The sequence below is a fragment of the Antechinus flavipes genome, chromosome 6, assembly GCF_016432865.1.
Source record: "Antechinus flavipes isolate AdamAnt ecotype Samford, QLD, Australia chromosome 6, AdamAnt_v2, whole genome shotgun sequence".
In the NCBI taxonomy this organism is placed as follows: Eukaryota; Metazoa; Chordata; class Mammalia; order Dasyuromorphia; family Dasyuridae; genus Antechinus; species Antechinus flavipes.
Window position 1 is genome coordinate 105,917,826 of NC_067403.1, and position 18,479 is coordinate 105,936,304.

The window sequence follows — 18,479 nt, forward strand, 5'->3', positions numbered from 1 at the left end:
GGCGGGGGGAACAAAAAAGTAAAAAGAATCCTAGACAGTCTCACATGTTCTCTGCATTTGGAAACCTAAGAGATACTTAAAGTAGCATCTGTAGGCAAGATGGGGGGTGGCACAGAGGGGAGCATCAGAACTTGATTGCCCGAGGTGATTAAGGTATTGCCACAGGTATGCTAGCCCTAGTCCTCCACACTGTCTTATCACATTCTCTCACTGTGCCCATTTGGAACCTTCCTCTATTATTACACTCCCCTTCATCCTAGAACTTTTCCTGTCACATTCCTTCCATATGTTGATTCTCACTAAAACTAGTTTTCTCATGAATTCACCACATCTCTTAACATCCTGTCCACAGCTAGATGCTCCTTCCACCCTATACTATTCCCATTTGCCTCCTTTCCCTCCTTTTCCCCTCTTCCTCCCTCTTTTCCTCTTTCCTCATCCCCCACCCTCATTTTTCCCTTCTCTCCCTCTCTGTGTCTATCTCTTTTCTCCTCTCTTTCTCTCCCTCTCCCTCCCTTCCTTTCTCTCTCTCTCTCTCTCTCTCTCTCTCTCTCTCTCTCTCACACACACACACACACACACACACACACACACACACACACACACACTGAACTAGAAGGAAAGTAATGTTTGCTACTTTTAAAACCCCTTTTCTGCCACCATTACTCAGCAACTACCTCTCTTCCTTTTAAAGTTCATACCATGCTTCCCAGAATCTTGTCGCTATTATTTACATTTATAAATCAAGGGATGCTTTTGGACATTAATTTTATTCAGAAATAAGGCTCAAATATTGTCAGTCACATGCTCATTCCCCCCAAATTATTTATTCTTCAGAGTAAGTTTTGGATTAATATCGAGCCATCCACAGCTCTCAGAAAGCTGGCTATTTCTTTCCTTTTTCCTGTTCTCTTTTTGTGGGTGACACTATTTGCCTTGGCCTAAAATTTTAGAGATAAGCATTTATCTAATTAGACTTTTAGCTGAGCCCCTAGCCACTTGGAGTAAGAGGGGGGAATCCATACCTCTTCCTGTTCCCATATATAAAAATGAGCTTCTAAGTCACATAAGATCCTTCTTCTTAAATAACTTCTGTATTTTTTCACTCCAGCCCTAGCATCCTGCTAATTCTTTATGTTCCTTAATTCCCATAACCTCTTGACTCAACTTCCCTGACTAAATGGAATTTATCTCAGTGACAGAATTTGTTCTAGTTTTATCTCTGTCCAGAGCTATGGGCAGCACTCAAGAATGAAATTCTAAAAACAAAGTGGATTATAATTCTTATGAGAAAATAAAGCTGATATTGAGGAATTTATGAACTAGTTTATTTTTAATAATAGATTTTTATTTTCAAAATATATACAAAGATGGTTTTTGACATTCCCCCTTGAAAAATCTTGTATTCCATTATTGTTCTGTAAGAAATGACCAGCAGGATGAATACAGAGAGGACTGGCGAGACTTACATGAACTGATGCTAAGTGAAATGAGCAGAACCAGGAGATCATTATACACTTCGACAACGATATTGTATGAGGACATATTTTGATGGAAGGGGATTTCTTTGACAAAGAGATCTGAGTTTCAATTGATAAATGATGGACAAAAGCAGCTACACCCAAAGAAAGAACACTGGGAAACGAATGTGAACTATCTGCATTTTTGTTTTTCTTCCCGGGTTATTTATACCTTCTGAATCCAATTCTCCCTATGCAACAAGAGAACTGTTCGGTTCTGCAAACATATATTGTATCTAGGATATACTGCAACATATCCAACATATAAAGGACTGCTTGCCATCTAGGGGAGGGGGTGGAGGGAGGGAGGGAAAAAAAATTGGAACAGAAACGAGTGTCAATATAAAGTAATTATTAAATAAAAATTTAAAAAAAAAACAAAAAAAAAATAAAAATAAATAAATAAATAAAAATAAAAAAAAAAGAAAAATCTTGTATTCCAAGTTTTTCTCCTTCTCCTCCCCCATCCCTCTCCCCTAGACAATAAGCAATCCAATATATTAAACATGTTCAATTCTTCTATACATATTTCCACATTTATCAAATTGCACAAGAAAAATCAGATTAAAAAGGGGGAAATAAGAAAAAAAGCAAGCAAACAGAAAAGGTAAAAAAATTAAAAAAAAAAAAAAAAAAACTATGTAGTGATCCACATTCCCATAATCCTCTCTCTGAATGCAGATGGCTCTCTCCATCACATCTATTGAAACTGGCCTGAATCACCTCACTATTGAAAAGAGTCATGTCCATCAGAATTGATCATCACATAATCTTTATTTTATTTTATTTTTAAATAGCTTTTTATTTACAAGTTATATGCATGGGTAATTTTATAGCATTGACAATTGTCAAACCTTTTGTTCTAATTTTTCCCCTTTCCCCCCCCTCCCCTTGATGGCAGGATGACCAATACATGTTAAATATATTAGAGTATAAATTAAATACAAAATAAGTATACATGTCCAAACCATTATTTTACTGTACAAAGAGAATTGGGCTCTGAAATATTGTACAGTTAGCCTGTGAAGGAAATCAAAAATGCAGGCAGGCAAAAATATAGGGATTGGGAATTCAATGTAATGGTTATTAGTCATCTCCCAGAGTTCTTTCACTGGGTGTAGCTGGTTCAGTTCATTCCTGCTCTATTAGAACTGATTTGGTTCATGTTATTGCTGAAGAGGGCCAGATCCATCAGAATTGATTATCATATAGTATTGTTGTTGAAGTATATAGTGATCTCCTGGGTTCTGCTCATTTCACTCAGCATCAGTTTGTGTAAGTCTCTACAGGCCTTTCTGAAATCATCCTGTTGGTCGTTTCTCACTGAACAATAATACTCCTTATTATTCATATACCACAATTTATTCAGCCATTCTCCAATTGATGGGCATCTACTCAGTTTCCAGTTTCTGACCACTACAAAGAGGGCTGCCACAAACATTCTTGTACATACAGGTCCCTTTCCCTTCTTTAAGATCTCTTTGGGGTATAAGCCCAGTAGAAACACTGCTGGATCAAAGGATATGCACAGTTTGATAACTTTTTGAGCATAGCTCCAAATTGCTCTCCAGAATGGCTGGATGTGTTCACAATTCCACCAACAATGTATTAGTGTCCCTGCTTTCCCACATCCCCTCCAACATTCCGCATTATTTTTCCTTGTCATTTTAGCCAATCTGACAGGTGTGTAGTGGTATCTCAGAATTGTCTTAATTTGCATTTCTCTGATTAATAATGACTTGGAGCATCTTTTCATATGGCTAGATATAGTTTCAATTTCTTCTTCTGAGAATTGTCTGTTCATATCTTTTGACCATTTATCAATTAGAGAATGGCTTAATTTTTTGATAGACTCAATTCTCTATATATTTTGGATATGAGGCCTTTATCAGAACCTTTGACTGTAAAAATATTTTCCCAGTTTATTGCTTCCCTTCTAATCTTGTTTGCATTATTTTTGTTTGTACAAAAACTTTTCAATTTGATATAATCAAAATTTTCTATTTTGTGATCAGTAATGATCTCTAGTTCTTCTTTGGTCATAAATTCCTTCCTCTTCCACAGGTCTGAGAGAAACTATCCTGTTTTCCTCTAAGTTATTTGTAATCTCATTCTTTATGCCTACGTTGTGAACCCATTTTGGTCTTATCTTGGTGTACAGTGTTAAGTGTGGGTCAATGTCTAGTTTCTGCCATATAGTTTCCAATTTTCCTAGCAATTTTTGTCAAACAGTGAGTTCTTATCCAAAAAGCTGGGGTCTTTGGGTGTGTGAAACACTAGAGTATCAAGGTTATTGACTGTTTTGTCCTTTGAACCTAACCTATTCCACTGATCAACTAATCTATTTCTTAGCCAATACCAAATGGTTTTGGTGACTGCTTTATAATATAATTTTAGATCTGGTACAGCTAGGCCACCTTCATTTGATTTTTTTTCATTAATTCCCTTGAAATTCTTGACCTTTTGTTTTTCCATATGAACTTTGTTGTTATTTTTTTCTAGCCATTAAAATAGTTTTTTGGGAGTCTGATTGGTCTGGTGCTAAACAAACAGATTAGTTTAGGTAGTATTGTCATCTTTATTATATTTGCTCGCCTTCTCCAAGAGAATTTAACATTTTTCCAATTGGTTAGATCAGACTTTATTTGTGTGAAAAGTGTTTTGTAGTTTTGCTCATAAAAGTTTCTGATTTTCTCTTGGCAGATAGATTCCTAAGTATTTTATACTATCAGTAGTTACTTTAAATGAAATTTCACTTTGTAACTCTGACTGTTGGATTTTCTTAGTGATATATAAGAATGCTGATGTATCCTGCAACTTTGCTAAAGGTGTGGATTATTTCTAGTAACTTTTTAGTAAAATCTCTGGAGTTCTCTAAATATACCATCATATCATCAGCAAAGAGTGGATCATCACATAATCTTGTTGTTGCTGTGTACAATGTTCTCTTGGTTCTACTCACTTCACTTAGCATCTGTAGAGAACTCCCAGAAAACTAGAAACTTCAGTAACTGAGGTGTTCCCCTCCTCCTGAGACTAATCAAGAGTGCATTTAAGCTTGAAATCATGAGAAAATATAAGGTCTAGTACAATTACTGGAGCATTGTGAACTTTAAATAAAATTGAGTCTCTAGAAACTAACAACATGTTTCAGAGAGTTAGATAATAGAAAACAGAAACCAGAGTTGGTTACAGAATAATCTTTTTTATAGTAATATTGTTTTAAGACATATAAGCAACATGATCTCTCTCATTAAACAGCTCTGGTGAATTATCAGCAACCCCATTTCCTTATTTTCAACTGCCACTAGATCATTTGTTGTGCTGGCTACAACAGTATCAGTTTCTGTAAGTCTCTCTGAAATTATCCTGCTGATCATTTCTTATGGAACAATAATATTCCGTAACATTCATATAGCACAATTTACTTATTCAGCCATTCCCCAATTGATAAGCATTCACTCAGTTTATGAACCAGTTTAGATGTTTAAGCTGTTATTGTTCAATTGTTTTAGTCATATCCAACTCTTCGTGACCTCACTTGAAGTTTTCTTGGCAAAGAGACTGGAGTGGTTTGGCATTTTCTTTCAGCTCATTTTGTAGATGAGGAAACTGAGGCAAACAAATTAAAGGATTTGCCCAGGGTCACATATTCATTCTTCCTTCTGGAAGGGATCCAATGAGATCAAAGGTGCTCCTTTTAGAAAATAGATATGTAAATGATAGATTAAGCCAATGATTGTACCATCAAACTTCATCTTATTTGTCATGCTATCATAGTCATTATGCTTTTATTTATATTATGTGAAATGAACATCTAGCAACAGGTTCTGTTATTTATTATAGTATTCATTCATTTTATTTCTTCATGTGTTATATTTTTTACTTAATTTTATAAACTTATAAGACTTAACAAATATTTTTGCCTAATAGCCATAAATACTGTTTCAATAAACCTCAGTGTGCTTTTAAAGAGAGAGAGAAAGAGAGACAAGGACAGAGACAGAGAAACAGAGGGAGGGACAGAGGGAGAGAGAGAGAGAACACCAATGAGATCATCTAATGATATAATGACTTGCTCATGAATTAGATTTAAGTGAGTCAGAGTTGCGCAAAATTGTCAGCCTCACTCTCTCTTCACAGTCATTGAAATCCAGGACCAACTATTAGTGGTCAAGGATGCAGTAGATGGTCTTTGATGTCTGACCAAATTCTAAATACTTCACAGTGCCTGCTTCAGCTACCTTCATGGCCATTGGAATAAACTGTTCTCATTAATCCATTCCACTAAGGGAAATCTTCCCATGCTTGGAGTAGACATCCCCCTAATTCATCAACTGGCTAAGATCTGATGATTACTTTCAACCTGATCTGGCCTGTCTACTGACATGATTCACCAAGGTATGACCATTGAAGCTTCTTGAAGTCACAGGTGAGAATTGGCTGAAAATAGATACCAAAAATGGATGTGCAACTCTGAAGAGGGCAAGCCCTCACACCAAAGGTGCTAGTCCTCTCTGATTATTCCATACATGGTAATTGTTCAATGACTTGGCAGAAAGGCAATAAATATTTAAAGGCCTTTCTATGAATTGTACGTATTTTATTAAGGGATACAACACATAGCTAGTAAATGTCTGAAGCCAGATTTGAACTGAGGAAGATGAGTCTCCCTGATTCCACTGTGACAACATCTAATTACCCTTAGATGTTTAAGAGACATATTCAAAAGAAAGAAACAAGATCAGGTAGAAGAGAATGAATAAAAATCCTACAAAATTACATGCTTATATAAATCTTGGTCTGTAAAAATAATATCAAGAACACAATGCTTAGAATGAAGTAATGCTAACAAAAAAAGATAAGAAGATTAAAGTAGATGTTTTAGCTATTTGGGGGAAAGAAGAAGGAATAAAAACAAGATAGAACTACTGCTAGAATGGATGAGGTAATGATAAAATACAAAGCATAGAAAGATGGCGGACCAAATGGTTATAAAAATTGTGCATACCCTTTAATCCAGCAGCATCTCTACTGAGCCTATATCCCAAAGAGATCATAAAAGAGGGAAAAGGACCCACATGTGGAAAAACATTTCTAGCAGCCCTTTTTGTAGTGGCAAAGAACTGGAAATTGAGTGGATGCCCATTAGTTGGGCAATAGCTGAATAATTTATATGGTATATGAATGGAATGAGATAATTGTTCGGTAAGAAATGATGAACAGGCTGATCTCAGAAAGGTCTGGGAAGAGTTATATGAGTTGATGCTGAGGGAAGTATATAGAAACAAGAGAACATCATACACAGTAGCAACAAGATTATGTGATGATCAACTGTGATGTACTTATCTCTTTTCAACAATGAGGTGATTCAAGGCAATTCCAATAGATGTGATAGAATGTACCATCCACTCCAGAGAGAACTGTGAAGACCGAATGTGGATCAAAGCATGGTATTTTCATCTTTTCGTTGTTGTTTCTTTGTTTTTCTTTTCCTTTCTTTTGTTTTTTTTTCCCTTTTGATCTGACTGGGGGTGGGGGGAAGCAGGATGAATAGAGAATTATGTTTAGAAAAATTGTACATGTTTAATCTATATTGGATTGCTTGCTCTCTTGGGGAAAGGAGAAGGGGAAGAAGGAGAAAAATTTGGAACACAAGGTTTTGCAAGGTGAATGTTGAAAACTATCTTTGCATGTATTTGGAGAAGAAGTAGCAACATAGCTGAACTCTCCCAACATTATCCTCCTAACAACTTTAAAATAAAATCTCAAATCAAATTTTGGAGTCACAAAGCCAATCAAAGGTCAGGACAAAACATTTTTCTAGCTGGGTCTGGAGCCAGTCAGGAGCCCAGCCAAGACAGCACCAACAGATCAGAAATAGTCTTGGAGGGGTCCTTGAGAGCAACAACAGCAGCAGCTCTGGGAGTTTTCAGACCAGAAATCAGACAACTAGTCAGAAAGAGATTACGAGAAACTCTTTGCTAGCAATGAATATAGTTGGCACTAAAAGCAAATTTATTACCATACACATGGATCACAATGCTAGGGCAAAGTAGACTGATCACAAATGCTTAGTCACAAAAGAACAAGGACCCTGAACACAATTATATAAATCAGAGACAAGGACAAGCACTAACATTTGTGCTAATAAGAGAACAGGGGAGCTGATCACAATGTCAGGGTCAAAAAGAGAGCTAACATTCTCATGTTTGGGGAAGCAAAGGTTCTGGTCACAATTCCAAGGCAGAGAAAAACATCATACTTATGGTCACAACACCTTATAAATGCTCAAAATTTGAAGATTCCCAGAACTAACTCTCAAAACAGCAGCACAAAAAATGGAGTAAGTAGAAATTAATAATTATATGAGACATCAAGATCCAAACAAAACCAAAAAAATGAAAAAATATATAAGAAAATGTGAAATATCTCATCAGAAAAGCAATTGACATGAAAAATAGGTAAAGGAGAGATAATTTAAGAATTATAGAATTACCTGAAAGCAATGATCAGAAAATGGCCTATGCATCATATTTTGAGAAACTATAAAAGAAAGCTGCCTTGATGTCTTAAATCCAAAAAATAAAATAAAAATGGAAAGATCACCTCCTGAAAGTGATCCCAAAAAAAATAGCCAAATTCTAGAGCTCCAGAGTAAAAAAGAAAATATTGCAAGCAGCTAGAAAAAATATAATCCCAATATCATGGAGCCACAGTCAAAAATATATAAGATTTAGCAACTTTCACAATAAAGGAGCAAAGAACTTGAAACATGATATTCCAGAATTCAAAGGAGCTAGGGTCCAACAAAACTATGTATAATCTTTCAAAGAAAAAAATAGATATATAATAAGAGAGAGAACTGATAAAAAGATTAGAGCTGAATAGAAAATTTGACATCCAAACATAAGACTTGCAGCCAAAATTAGAAGGAAAGCAAGGAGCTGGGAAACAATTTTTATAGTTAGTATTTTTTATAAAGTCCTCATTTCTAACATGTAGAAAGAATTGAGTTAAATTCATAAGAATACAAGTTATTCCATCACTTTTCAAGAAATTATCAAGAAAAACTCTCCTGAAATTCTAGAGACAGAAAATAAAATAGAAATTAAAAGAATTCACAAGTTCTGAAAGATACTTCACAATGAAAGTTTCCCAAAATATTATAACCAAATTCCAGAGCTCCCGTATCAAGGAGAAAAGATTGCAAGCAGCCAGAAAGAAACAATTCAAGTGTCAGAGAGCCATATTCAGGATAGTACAGGACTTAGCAACTTCTATACTGAAGAATCAGAGGGCTTTGGATGATGTCTTAGAGGGCAAAGGAGCTAGGAATACACCTAAAAATCACTTATCCAGCAAAATTGAACATAATTCTTCAGGGGGGAAAATAGACATTTGATGAAATAAAGATCATCAAGCATTCTTGATGAAAGGATCAGGTGGAATAGAAATTTTCTCTTTCAAATATAAATCTCTAAAGAAGTATTAAAAAGGTAAACAGGAAAGGGAAATCATAAGAAATGAAATAAGGTTAAATTGTTTACATTCTTACATGGGAAAATGATACTAGTAACATAAGATTTTCTTATTATTAGGGCATTTGGGAGGATATATAGACAGACTACATAGTTTCTATAGTGGAGGGGAAGATGGGGAAGGTAAAGTTGAGTGAATGAACCTTAATCTCATCAGAACCGGCTCAAAGAGGGAATAACATACACATTCAATTGAGCATAGAAATCTATATTACCCTACAGGATAGTAGGAGAGGAAGGGGCTATGAAGGCAGTGAAGTGATAGAAGAGAGAGTGATTGGGGGAAGGGGTATTTTTGATGAGGGACAGGGTAAAAGGAGAAAGATAATAGATTAAACAGGGGGGAAATAAAGTTAATAAGAGTAATTGTGGGGGAAAAAATTGAAGCAAGTTTCTCTGACGAAGACCTGATTTCTTAAACATATAGAGAATGAAGTAAAATTTATAAAAATAAGGGATAGTCTTCAATTGATAAATAATCAAAAGATATGAATAGTTTTTTAGGTAAAGCAATCAAAGCTACCTGTAGATATATGGGGAAAAAATGCTCTAACTCAGTATTGATTAGAGGAATGAAAATTTAAAATAACTTCAAAGCACTATCACATACCTACTATTTTGACTAATAGAATAGAAGAGGAAGATGACAAATATTGGAGGAGGAAAATGAGAGAATTAATGAATTGTTGGTAGAGTTGTAAACCGTTCTGGAGAGCAATTTGGAACTATGTCCAAAGTGCTATAAATCTCTTTGACCTCATAATACCACTACTATGTCTATAACCCCCAAAAAAATTTTTTAAAGAAAAAGAACTATATGTACAAAAATATTTATAGCAGCTTTTTTTCTGGGGGAAGAGAATTAGAAATTGAGGGGATGCTTATCAATTGAAGAATGGCTGAATAAATTGTAGTATGTGATTATGATGGAATACTATTATGTTTTAAGAAATTATAAATAATATGCTCTTAAAAAACCTGGAAAGACTTGCATGAACTGATGCAAAATCAAATGTACTATGTACAAAGTAATAGCAATATTGTAAGATAAGTTGTGAATTCATTATTGTACTATTGAGAATATAATAATCCAAAACAATTCGGAAGAACTTGTGATAAAAAAAAAATGCTATCCAGAGAAAGAACTGATGATGTCTAAATGCAGATTAAAATATACCTTTTTAAACTTTATTTTTCTTGAGGGTTTTTTAGAGGGCTATATTTTCTTTCATAACATGAATATTTTAGAAATGTTTTGTAGGAGTGCATATGTATAACTTATATTGAATTGCTTGCATTCTCAAAGGGGGTTTAGAAGGGAGGAAGGAAGAGAATCTGAAACTCAGAATTTTTAAAATGCATGTTAAAAATTGTTTTCACATTATATGTGGGAAAATAAAATTTTTCAAAAGAAAACCAAGAGGACATGAAATCCTAATAATAATGATAAAAATAATGCGACATATAATGGGAAGAACATTAAAACCTAGATTTGTATCCTAGATTGATAATTATTAATTATTTAAAGAGATAATTCACTTAAGTTCTCTTAACAGTTTTTTTCACTTGTGAAATAGGATTAATACTATCTATACCACAACATAATAAAAAGGTTAATAATTAAGGTTTTTTATTATTAAATTATTATTAAATTAATTTATTATTATTAATTATTTAAAAATAGAATACAAGTCATCCCCCAATTGATAAATGCTCAAAGGACATGAACAGGCAGTTTTCAGATGAAGAAAATAGCTGTTTGTAGTCATATAAAAAATACTCTAAATCACTATTGATTGGACAAATGCAAATCAAAACAACTCTGAAATACCACCTTTCATCTATCAGATTAGATAACATGACAGAAAAGTAAAATGATAAAGATTGCAGAGAATGTGGGAAAGTTGATACATTACTGTATTGTTGGGAGAGTTGTGAACTGATCCCAACTATTCTGGAATCATGCCTAAAAAGCAATCACACTGTGCATACCTTTTTTCCCTAGATCTGTATCCCAAAGAGTTCATTAAAAAGAGGAAATGACTCACAGATACAAACATATTTATAGCCTCTCACTTTGTAATAGTAAAGAATTGGAAATCAAGAGGATGCCTATCAATTGGGGAATGTTTGTACAAATTGCAGTATATGAATGTAATGTAATACTATTCTTCTATAAGAAATGATGAATAGGATGATTTGAGGAAAATCTATACTTACATGAACTAGTGATGAGTGAAGTGAGCAGAACCAGGAGAATGTTGTAAACAGTAACAGTATCACTGTATGATTATCAACTTGGACAGACTTATCCCTGCTTAGAAATACAAAGCTCTACAACAATTCCAAGAGATTCATGATGAAAAATGACATCTACAACCAGAGGAAGAACTATGAAATCAGAATGCAGATCAAAACATACTATATTCACTTTTTTTGTTATTTTTTCTTTTTTCATTTTTTCCCCCTTTTTCAGTCTGTTTCTTCTTTTACTTTTATATCATGACTAATGTGGAAATATGTGTAATATAACTTATACATATATATAAAACCTATATTAGATTGCTTGTCATCTTGAAGAGGGGAAAGGAGAAGAAGGGAAAAAATAGGAATCAAAATCTTGTAAAAGTAAATAGTAAGAGCAGCTCAGTGGCACAGTGAATAGAGCACTGTCCCTAGGGTTAAGAAGACCTGAGTTCAAATCTGGCATCAAATATTTAACATTTCCTAACTGTATGACCCTGAGCAAGTCACTTAACCCCAATTACCTCACCAAAAAAAAAAAAAAAAGGTCAATGGTGAAAACTATTTTTATATAATTGGAAGAAAATAAAATACTAAATAAAAATTTTAAAAGAAAACAAAGAGGACATGAAATCCTAATAATAATAATAAAAACCATGTGGCATAGAGTGGAAAGAACATTAAAACCTGGATTTGTATCCAGGTTGTAATTATATCAAAGGGATAACTCACGTGAATTCTCTTAACATTTTTTTACCTGTAAAATGGGGTTAATGTTATCTGTACCATAACATAATAATAAGATTCAAATGAGATATGTAATTGGGAAAAAATACTATCAAGTAAAAAAAAAGAGAAAAATATATTGTTTGAATTAAAAACAATACAAGACTCAGAAGAAACATAAGAAGATAAACATGAAAGAAAAATCATAGTGTACTTAATAAAGTTAAACTGTTTTCATTGCTAACTCCTAAAAACTTTATCATTATAGGACACTCAGAAAGAGTATATAGACAGAGGTAATGGGTATGAGTCAATTATGTTGGAATCATCACAACAATGAAGAGGTAAGAAAGGAATGCACAAGAGAAAGAGAAAAAAAGAGGTAGGGTGGGGAATTTTTTTATCACATAAAAGAGACACACAAGGAAGAGTTTTTACACTGGAAAGGAAAATAGAGGGTGGGCAATGCATGAATCTCATTCTCACCACAATTGGTTCATTGTGGTTTGGAACCAATCATTTGGATGTGGAAATCTTTCTTATCCACTGGGAAATAAGAATGGGATAAAAGAAAGAGGGAGAGGATAAAAAGAAGGGCAGATTAAAGAAGGCAGCAAAGCTTTCAAAAGCAAAAAAGACTTAAGGAAATTCGGATAAAAAGAGACAAGGATAAAGAGAAGAAAATGGGATGTAGGGAAACACACAGTAATCTTAACTGTAAATGTGAATGGGATGAACTCACACATAAAACAGAAGTGGATAGCATTATAGATTAGAAAGTAAAATTCAACAATATGTTATTTACAAGAGATACATTTAAAACAGAAAGAGATACAAAGTTAAAATAAGGGACTAGAGCAGAAGCTTAGGCTTCAGCTAAAGTAAAAAGGACGGGCAGTAATCATGATCTCTGATGAGGTAAAAACTAAAATAGACCCAGTTAAAACCAGGGAAATTTCATTTTGCAAAGGGTATGGTGTAGACTAAGAAATAATATATCAAAATGTTTTAGTGGAAGTTTCTCTGATAAAGACCTCATTTTCAAGAACCTGTAGCATGTATAGCAGCCACAACCCTTTTGTCAGACAGGCTAAACTAGGTTCCAGATGACTAATAGATCTCAAACTCCTCCATGAGTTAGAGGGATATCTACTTCAAGCACATGAAGACTTCCCCCAGTGGAATAGGTTAATGACAACAATTTATTCCCATGATGACAAAGGTGGCTAAAACAAGCACTGTGAGACTCTTAGGGCTTAGTCAGACATCAAAAATATTAAGTTCATCCTTGGTCACTGCCAGTCACTTTAATTTTTGCCTTTCTATTGGACTTCTGTGACTTTGGAAGAGAGAATGAAGCTGATGACTGTAATTCTGTCTCACTTAAATTCAATTTGATAACAAGTTAAGACCTCCCTCTGCGATGTCATTGGTCCTTTTTGAAAACAAAGAATGAACAAGAACATTTACAAAAATAAGAGCAATTCTCCAGTTCATAAATTGTCAAAGGATATAAGCAGGTAGTTTTCAAAAGAAGAAATCAAAGTTATCCATAATTATTTTTAAATGCTCTAAATCACTATTGATTAGAGAAATGCAAATTAAAATAACTCTGAGATACCATCTCACATCTGTCTGAAATTACAAGCATTGAGCAAGCTGACAGAAGATAAGTACACTAATGAATCATTGGTAGAGTTATGATTTGGTCCAACCATTCTGAAGAACAGTTTGCAACTATGTATATAAAACTGTGAATACTCTTTGACTCAGCAAAACCACTACAAATCAAAGAAAAATTAAAAAGACCTATGTAGACAAAAATATTTATAGAAATTCTTTTTCTGGTAGCAAAGAATTGGAAATTGAGGGGAGGTTCATCAATTTGGGAATGTTTGAACAAGTTATGGCATATGAATATGATAGACTAATACCATGATATAAGAAATTATAAGGGAAATAGTTATGTGAACTGATGCAAAGAGAAGTAAGTAGAACCAGAAAATCAGTGTACACAGTAATAGAAATATTGAAATGATGATTAACTGTGAAAGACTTAGGTGCTCTAATGAATACAATGATCCAAGAAAATTCCAATGGATTCATGATGAAAAAATGCTATCTACAGAGAGAGAACTGAAAAATTCTGAATACTAACTGAATCATAATTTTATCAATGTATTTTTTCTTTCTTATGTGACTAATATGGAAATGTTTTATATATTTCATAAGTAAAATCATTATACTGCTTGCCTTTCCAGTGTGTGGAGGAGGAACAGGTATGAGAGAGAAATTTTAGAACACAAAATTTTTTAAAGAAAAATAAATAATTTTGTTGAAAAAGATACAAAGAATAGTTGGCAAAGGTAGTTATTTAATTTTCATTTTGCTTCAGGGTTTTGTTTTGTTTTTCTTGCTCAGAACTAAGAAGGTCAGCACACAAAAAAAATGACTAATAAACCAAGATTAGTAGAGAAGTAATAAAAGAGCATCTCTCTGCCTCTTGATGAATTAGCTCACCAGGTCCAGATTAACTATATCCCAGGGTACTAAAATAACTGGTGGTTGTTATCACTGAACAACTGCCAGTAGTCTACAATCTATAAAAGGCTTCAATTTTTTTTGCTGGACTTCAATTCCAAGAAAAATTCTAGGACCTAATATCAAAAAGCTAGTTGGTGAGCATCTAATAAAGGAAATAGTGATCATAAAAGAACAGGCTGCACCCAACTCACCCTTTTTTGACAAAGGTAACTAGTCAGAGAATGTAATAAAAATACTTTACCTAAATTTTAACAGGGGATATTAATGTAACTTAGTTAGTAGCCTCCCCAAAGAGAGTCACATTGACAGAAACAGCAGAATGACTAATGTCCATAAGTAACACCCAAAGAATGCTATATCAACCATTATGTTTATCTTTAGCTGACCCACTCATGATTGATATATTCAAAGGTGCCTGAGGTCTGTTCACCTTGGAATGGTGTATTTCACAAAAAGTTCCAGCCTCCTTTTGTCTACCTCAGCAAAAACTACATGGAGCCGACTCCACTTTTATACTGAAGGAAACAAAGGGGAAATAGGAAAGAAAATAAGTGAGGGGAGGGAGAGGAGGGAGAAAGCCTTTTGCTTTTATAGAGTAAAAATGCTCAATTCTGACCTTCATCGTAATAGCTGACATTTATATAGTGCTATAAGGTTTACAAAGCACTTTACATACATTATCTCATTTGACAAGAAGGGCAAGGGCAAAGCATCCTCTCTGGGAAAGAGAACACCATCCCTTTGTCTTTCTTGCAAATGTAAACTGCATTTTCCCCTAAATCCAACTGTATAAAATCTAAAAAAGATCTATAATCAGTATATTTCACCCTGATTCTAAATCTCATTGGCATTATATATCTACATATAAACATATATGTAGCATTGCATATTTGTCCCAGTATAAAGCTGGAGTGGGGTCTGAGCGGGTTTTTTTGCTGGAGTAGACAAAAAAATGCTGAAGGGAGGGAGAGAGAGATAGGAGGGGAGGGAGAAAGGAGAGAAGGAAAGGAAAGGTAGAAGGGGAATTAGGAAAGAGAAGGGAAGAAGAGAGATAAGAGGTAAAAAATGAAAAATGAGAGAGAAATCCCATTCAAAATGTTCTCACATTAGATGTGCAGTATATATTCAGATCAATACTATCTTCAGGCCAATCTGTTATAGAGAAACTTGACCTTAGCACTTGAAGCTGAACAACAAAGATTTGCTAAGAAACATCAAGAAATACAAGAAGGTAGACATAACAACTGGCCAGCTCTTCCCATACTTAAAAATGCCCCCATTTGGCACCTTTCCCTTTGGCCTTTCTTTACAGAGATGGATGATTACAGGTATAGAACATTATGTGTATATGTGTATATATGTATGTATGTATGTATATGTATATGTGAATATATGTATAAATATATAAAGTCTGACTCCATTTATGTGTTAGTTTTTCTGACTTCTTTATTCTTTTTTTTTCTTTCATAAAGAATGTCACACTGAGTAAAGCAGGGAAAAGAAATAGATTCAGAAATGAAGATGACATAAAAACAAAAAATATCAATAATGTTGTCAAAAATTACCCAAAAAGATAAAGAATTTAATCAGAACTAAAACAATTAGTAAAGAACTAGAAAATACTTTTTGCAAACCCTAGATTAGGATTTCATCTTCAAGCAAATAATTGGGAAATTGTTATCCTTCAAGACATGAGCTCTAAAGTGGAGAAAATATGACAAATGACTTTTATACAGCTAGACCAAAATGTGGAAAAATAAGCTGAAGCAGAAACAGAATTAACTCACCACCTCTGCCATTTTTTGCCACTTCACTTGTAGATGCAGCTCATATTTCTCAGCTCCTCTCAACACTCCTTGCAGCTAACAAGTAAACAGCACTGATGCTGACCCCCTTTATGTACCAGATGCCACCATTCCTAAATTCCCCTGAAGCCTCTAAATTCAGAACTACTTACCAACTTCAGCTCTTTCTACTTCCTTAATGAATCCAATATCTGCCTTGCCATCTTTTTCTCAGTTTCAATCCCTGTCTTTATCCTTGCTAACTTCAATATTCAAGTTGATACTCTTTGAAAGATACTGGTTTCTCAATTCATTATTGGCCTCCAGTTCCATTTTCACCTTAGAGAACCAAAGGAGTGGTAACACTTTAGAGCTCACCCCAAAATATAAGCCTGCCAAGATCTTGAATTCTGAAATCTCCCTCTCATCATAATCTCCTGCTCTTTCGCTTCTATTACCTCTCATCTCCTAAAACTGAGTTACACCATCACTAGAACATCCGTCTTGCAAATTTTCATTCTTCTCCAGTTTATGACCCCTGTTTTGGTCTTATTTTTCTCCCTTCACTGTTTTGACCCTATAATTAACTACTTGAACAAGGAATTATTGTCCATGTTTGAACCCTTTGCCCTGTTGTCTTTTCCCTGTTCGTGCCTTATTAATTTTCAACCCTATATCACCTCCACCATCCATCTTTTCTAAAGCCCATATCCAGAAATCACTGGATGCTGCTACAAGGCAAGAAATGATGCAAAGGATATCACAGCCTTTTTGCTGCCAAAACTAAGCGCTCTGTTTTTTGTGACTTTTATCTCATCTCCCATCTCCTTCAAGAACTGGTTCCATCAATCATTCCATCTCTCTTTCATCTTTCCTCTCTCCCCATTGATTGACTCCTTTCCCTGCTGCCTAAGGATTTCCTAACCTTAAATAACTTTCCTTTGACCTTGTCATTGACTCAAGCTGATGTTCTTGGTCACTTTTTTCTTTCAAAGTTAAATTTCTAAAAAGAGTAATCTATACCCACTGATCTCAATTCCTCTTCACTCATATACTTACTCCTCTTTCTACTTCTGTCCCTCCCACACTACTGAAATTGCTCTTAATTGCCAAATCTTATTACTTTTTCTTGGTCCAAATTCTCCTTGACCATCCTGTAGCATTTGACATTGGTGGCCAATCTACCTCCTACGTGCTCTCCATTTTTGACTTCCATGACCCTGTTCTCACTCAGTTCTCTGGTCTATGTGATTGCTCACTCTTAAATTCTTCTGCTGACTCACTATCCTTCTCCCTCTGTCTAAGCATATATGTTTCCCAAACCTCTGTCCTTCTCTCTCTCTACACTCTGACCTTTGATTCATCCACTGCCGCCAGCTACAATTCTCATCTAAATTCCAGTGCCAATTGTCAGATGAAGAAATTGAAACTATTTCTAGTCATATGAAAAGATGCTCCAAGTCATTAATAATCAGAGAAATGCAAATTAAGACTACTCTGAGATACCACTACACACCTGTCAGACTGGCTAGAATGACAGGGAAAGATAATGCGGAATGTTGGAGGAGATGTAGGAAAACAGGGACACTGATACATTGTTGGTGGAATTGTGAAAACAACCAGCCATTCTGGAGAGTAATTTGGAACTATGCTCAAAAAGTTATCAAACTGTGCATACCCTTTGATCCAGCAGTGTTACTACTGGGCTTATATCCCAAAGAGATACTAAAGAAGAGAAAGGGACCTGTATGTGCCAAAATGTTTGTGGCAGCCCTGTTTGTAGTGGCTAGAAACTAGAAACTGAGTGGATGCCCATCAATTGGAGAATGGCTGAATAAATTGTGGTTTATGTATATTATGGAATATTACTGTTCTGTAAGAAATGACCAGCAGAATGATTTCAGAAAAGCCTGGAGAGACTTACATGAACTGATGCTGAGTGAAATGAGCAGGACCAGGAGATCATTATATATTTCAACAACAATACTATATGATGATCAATTCTGATAGACATGGCCATCTCCAGCAATGAGATGAACCAAATCAGTTCCAATAGAGCAGTAATGAATTGAACCAGCTACACCCCGTGAAAGAATTCTGGGAGATGACTATGAACCATT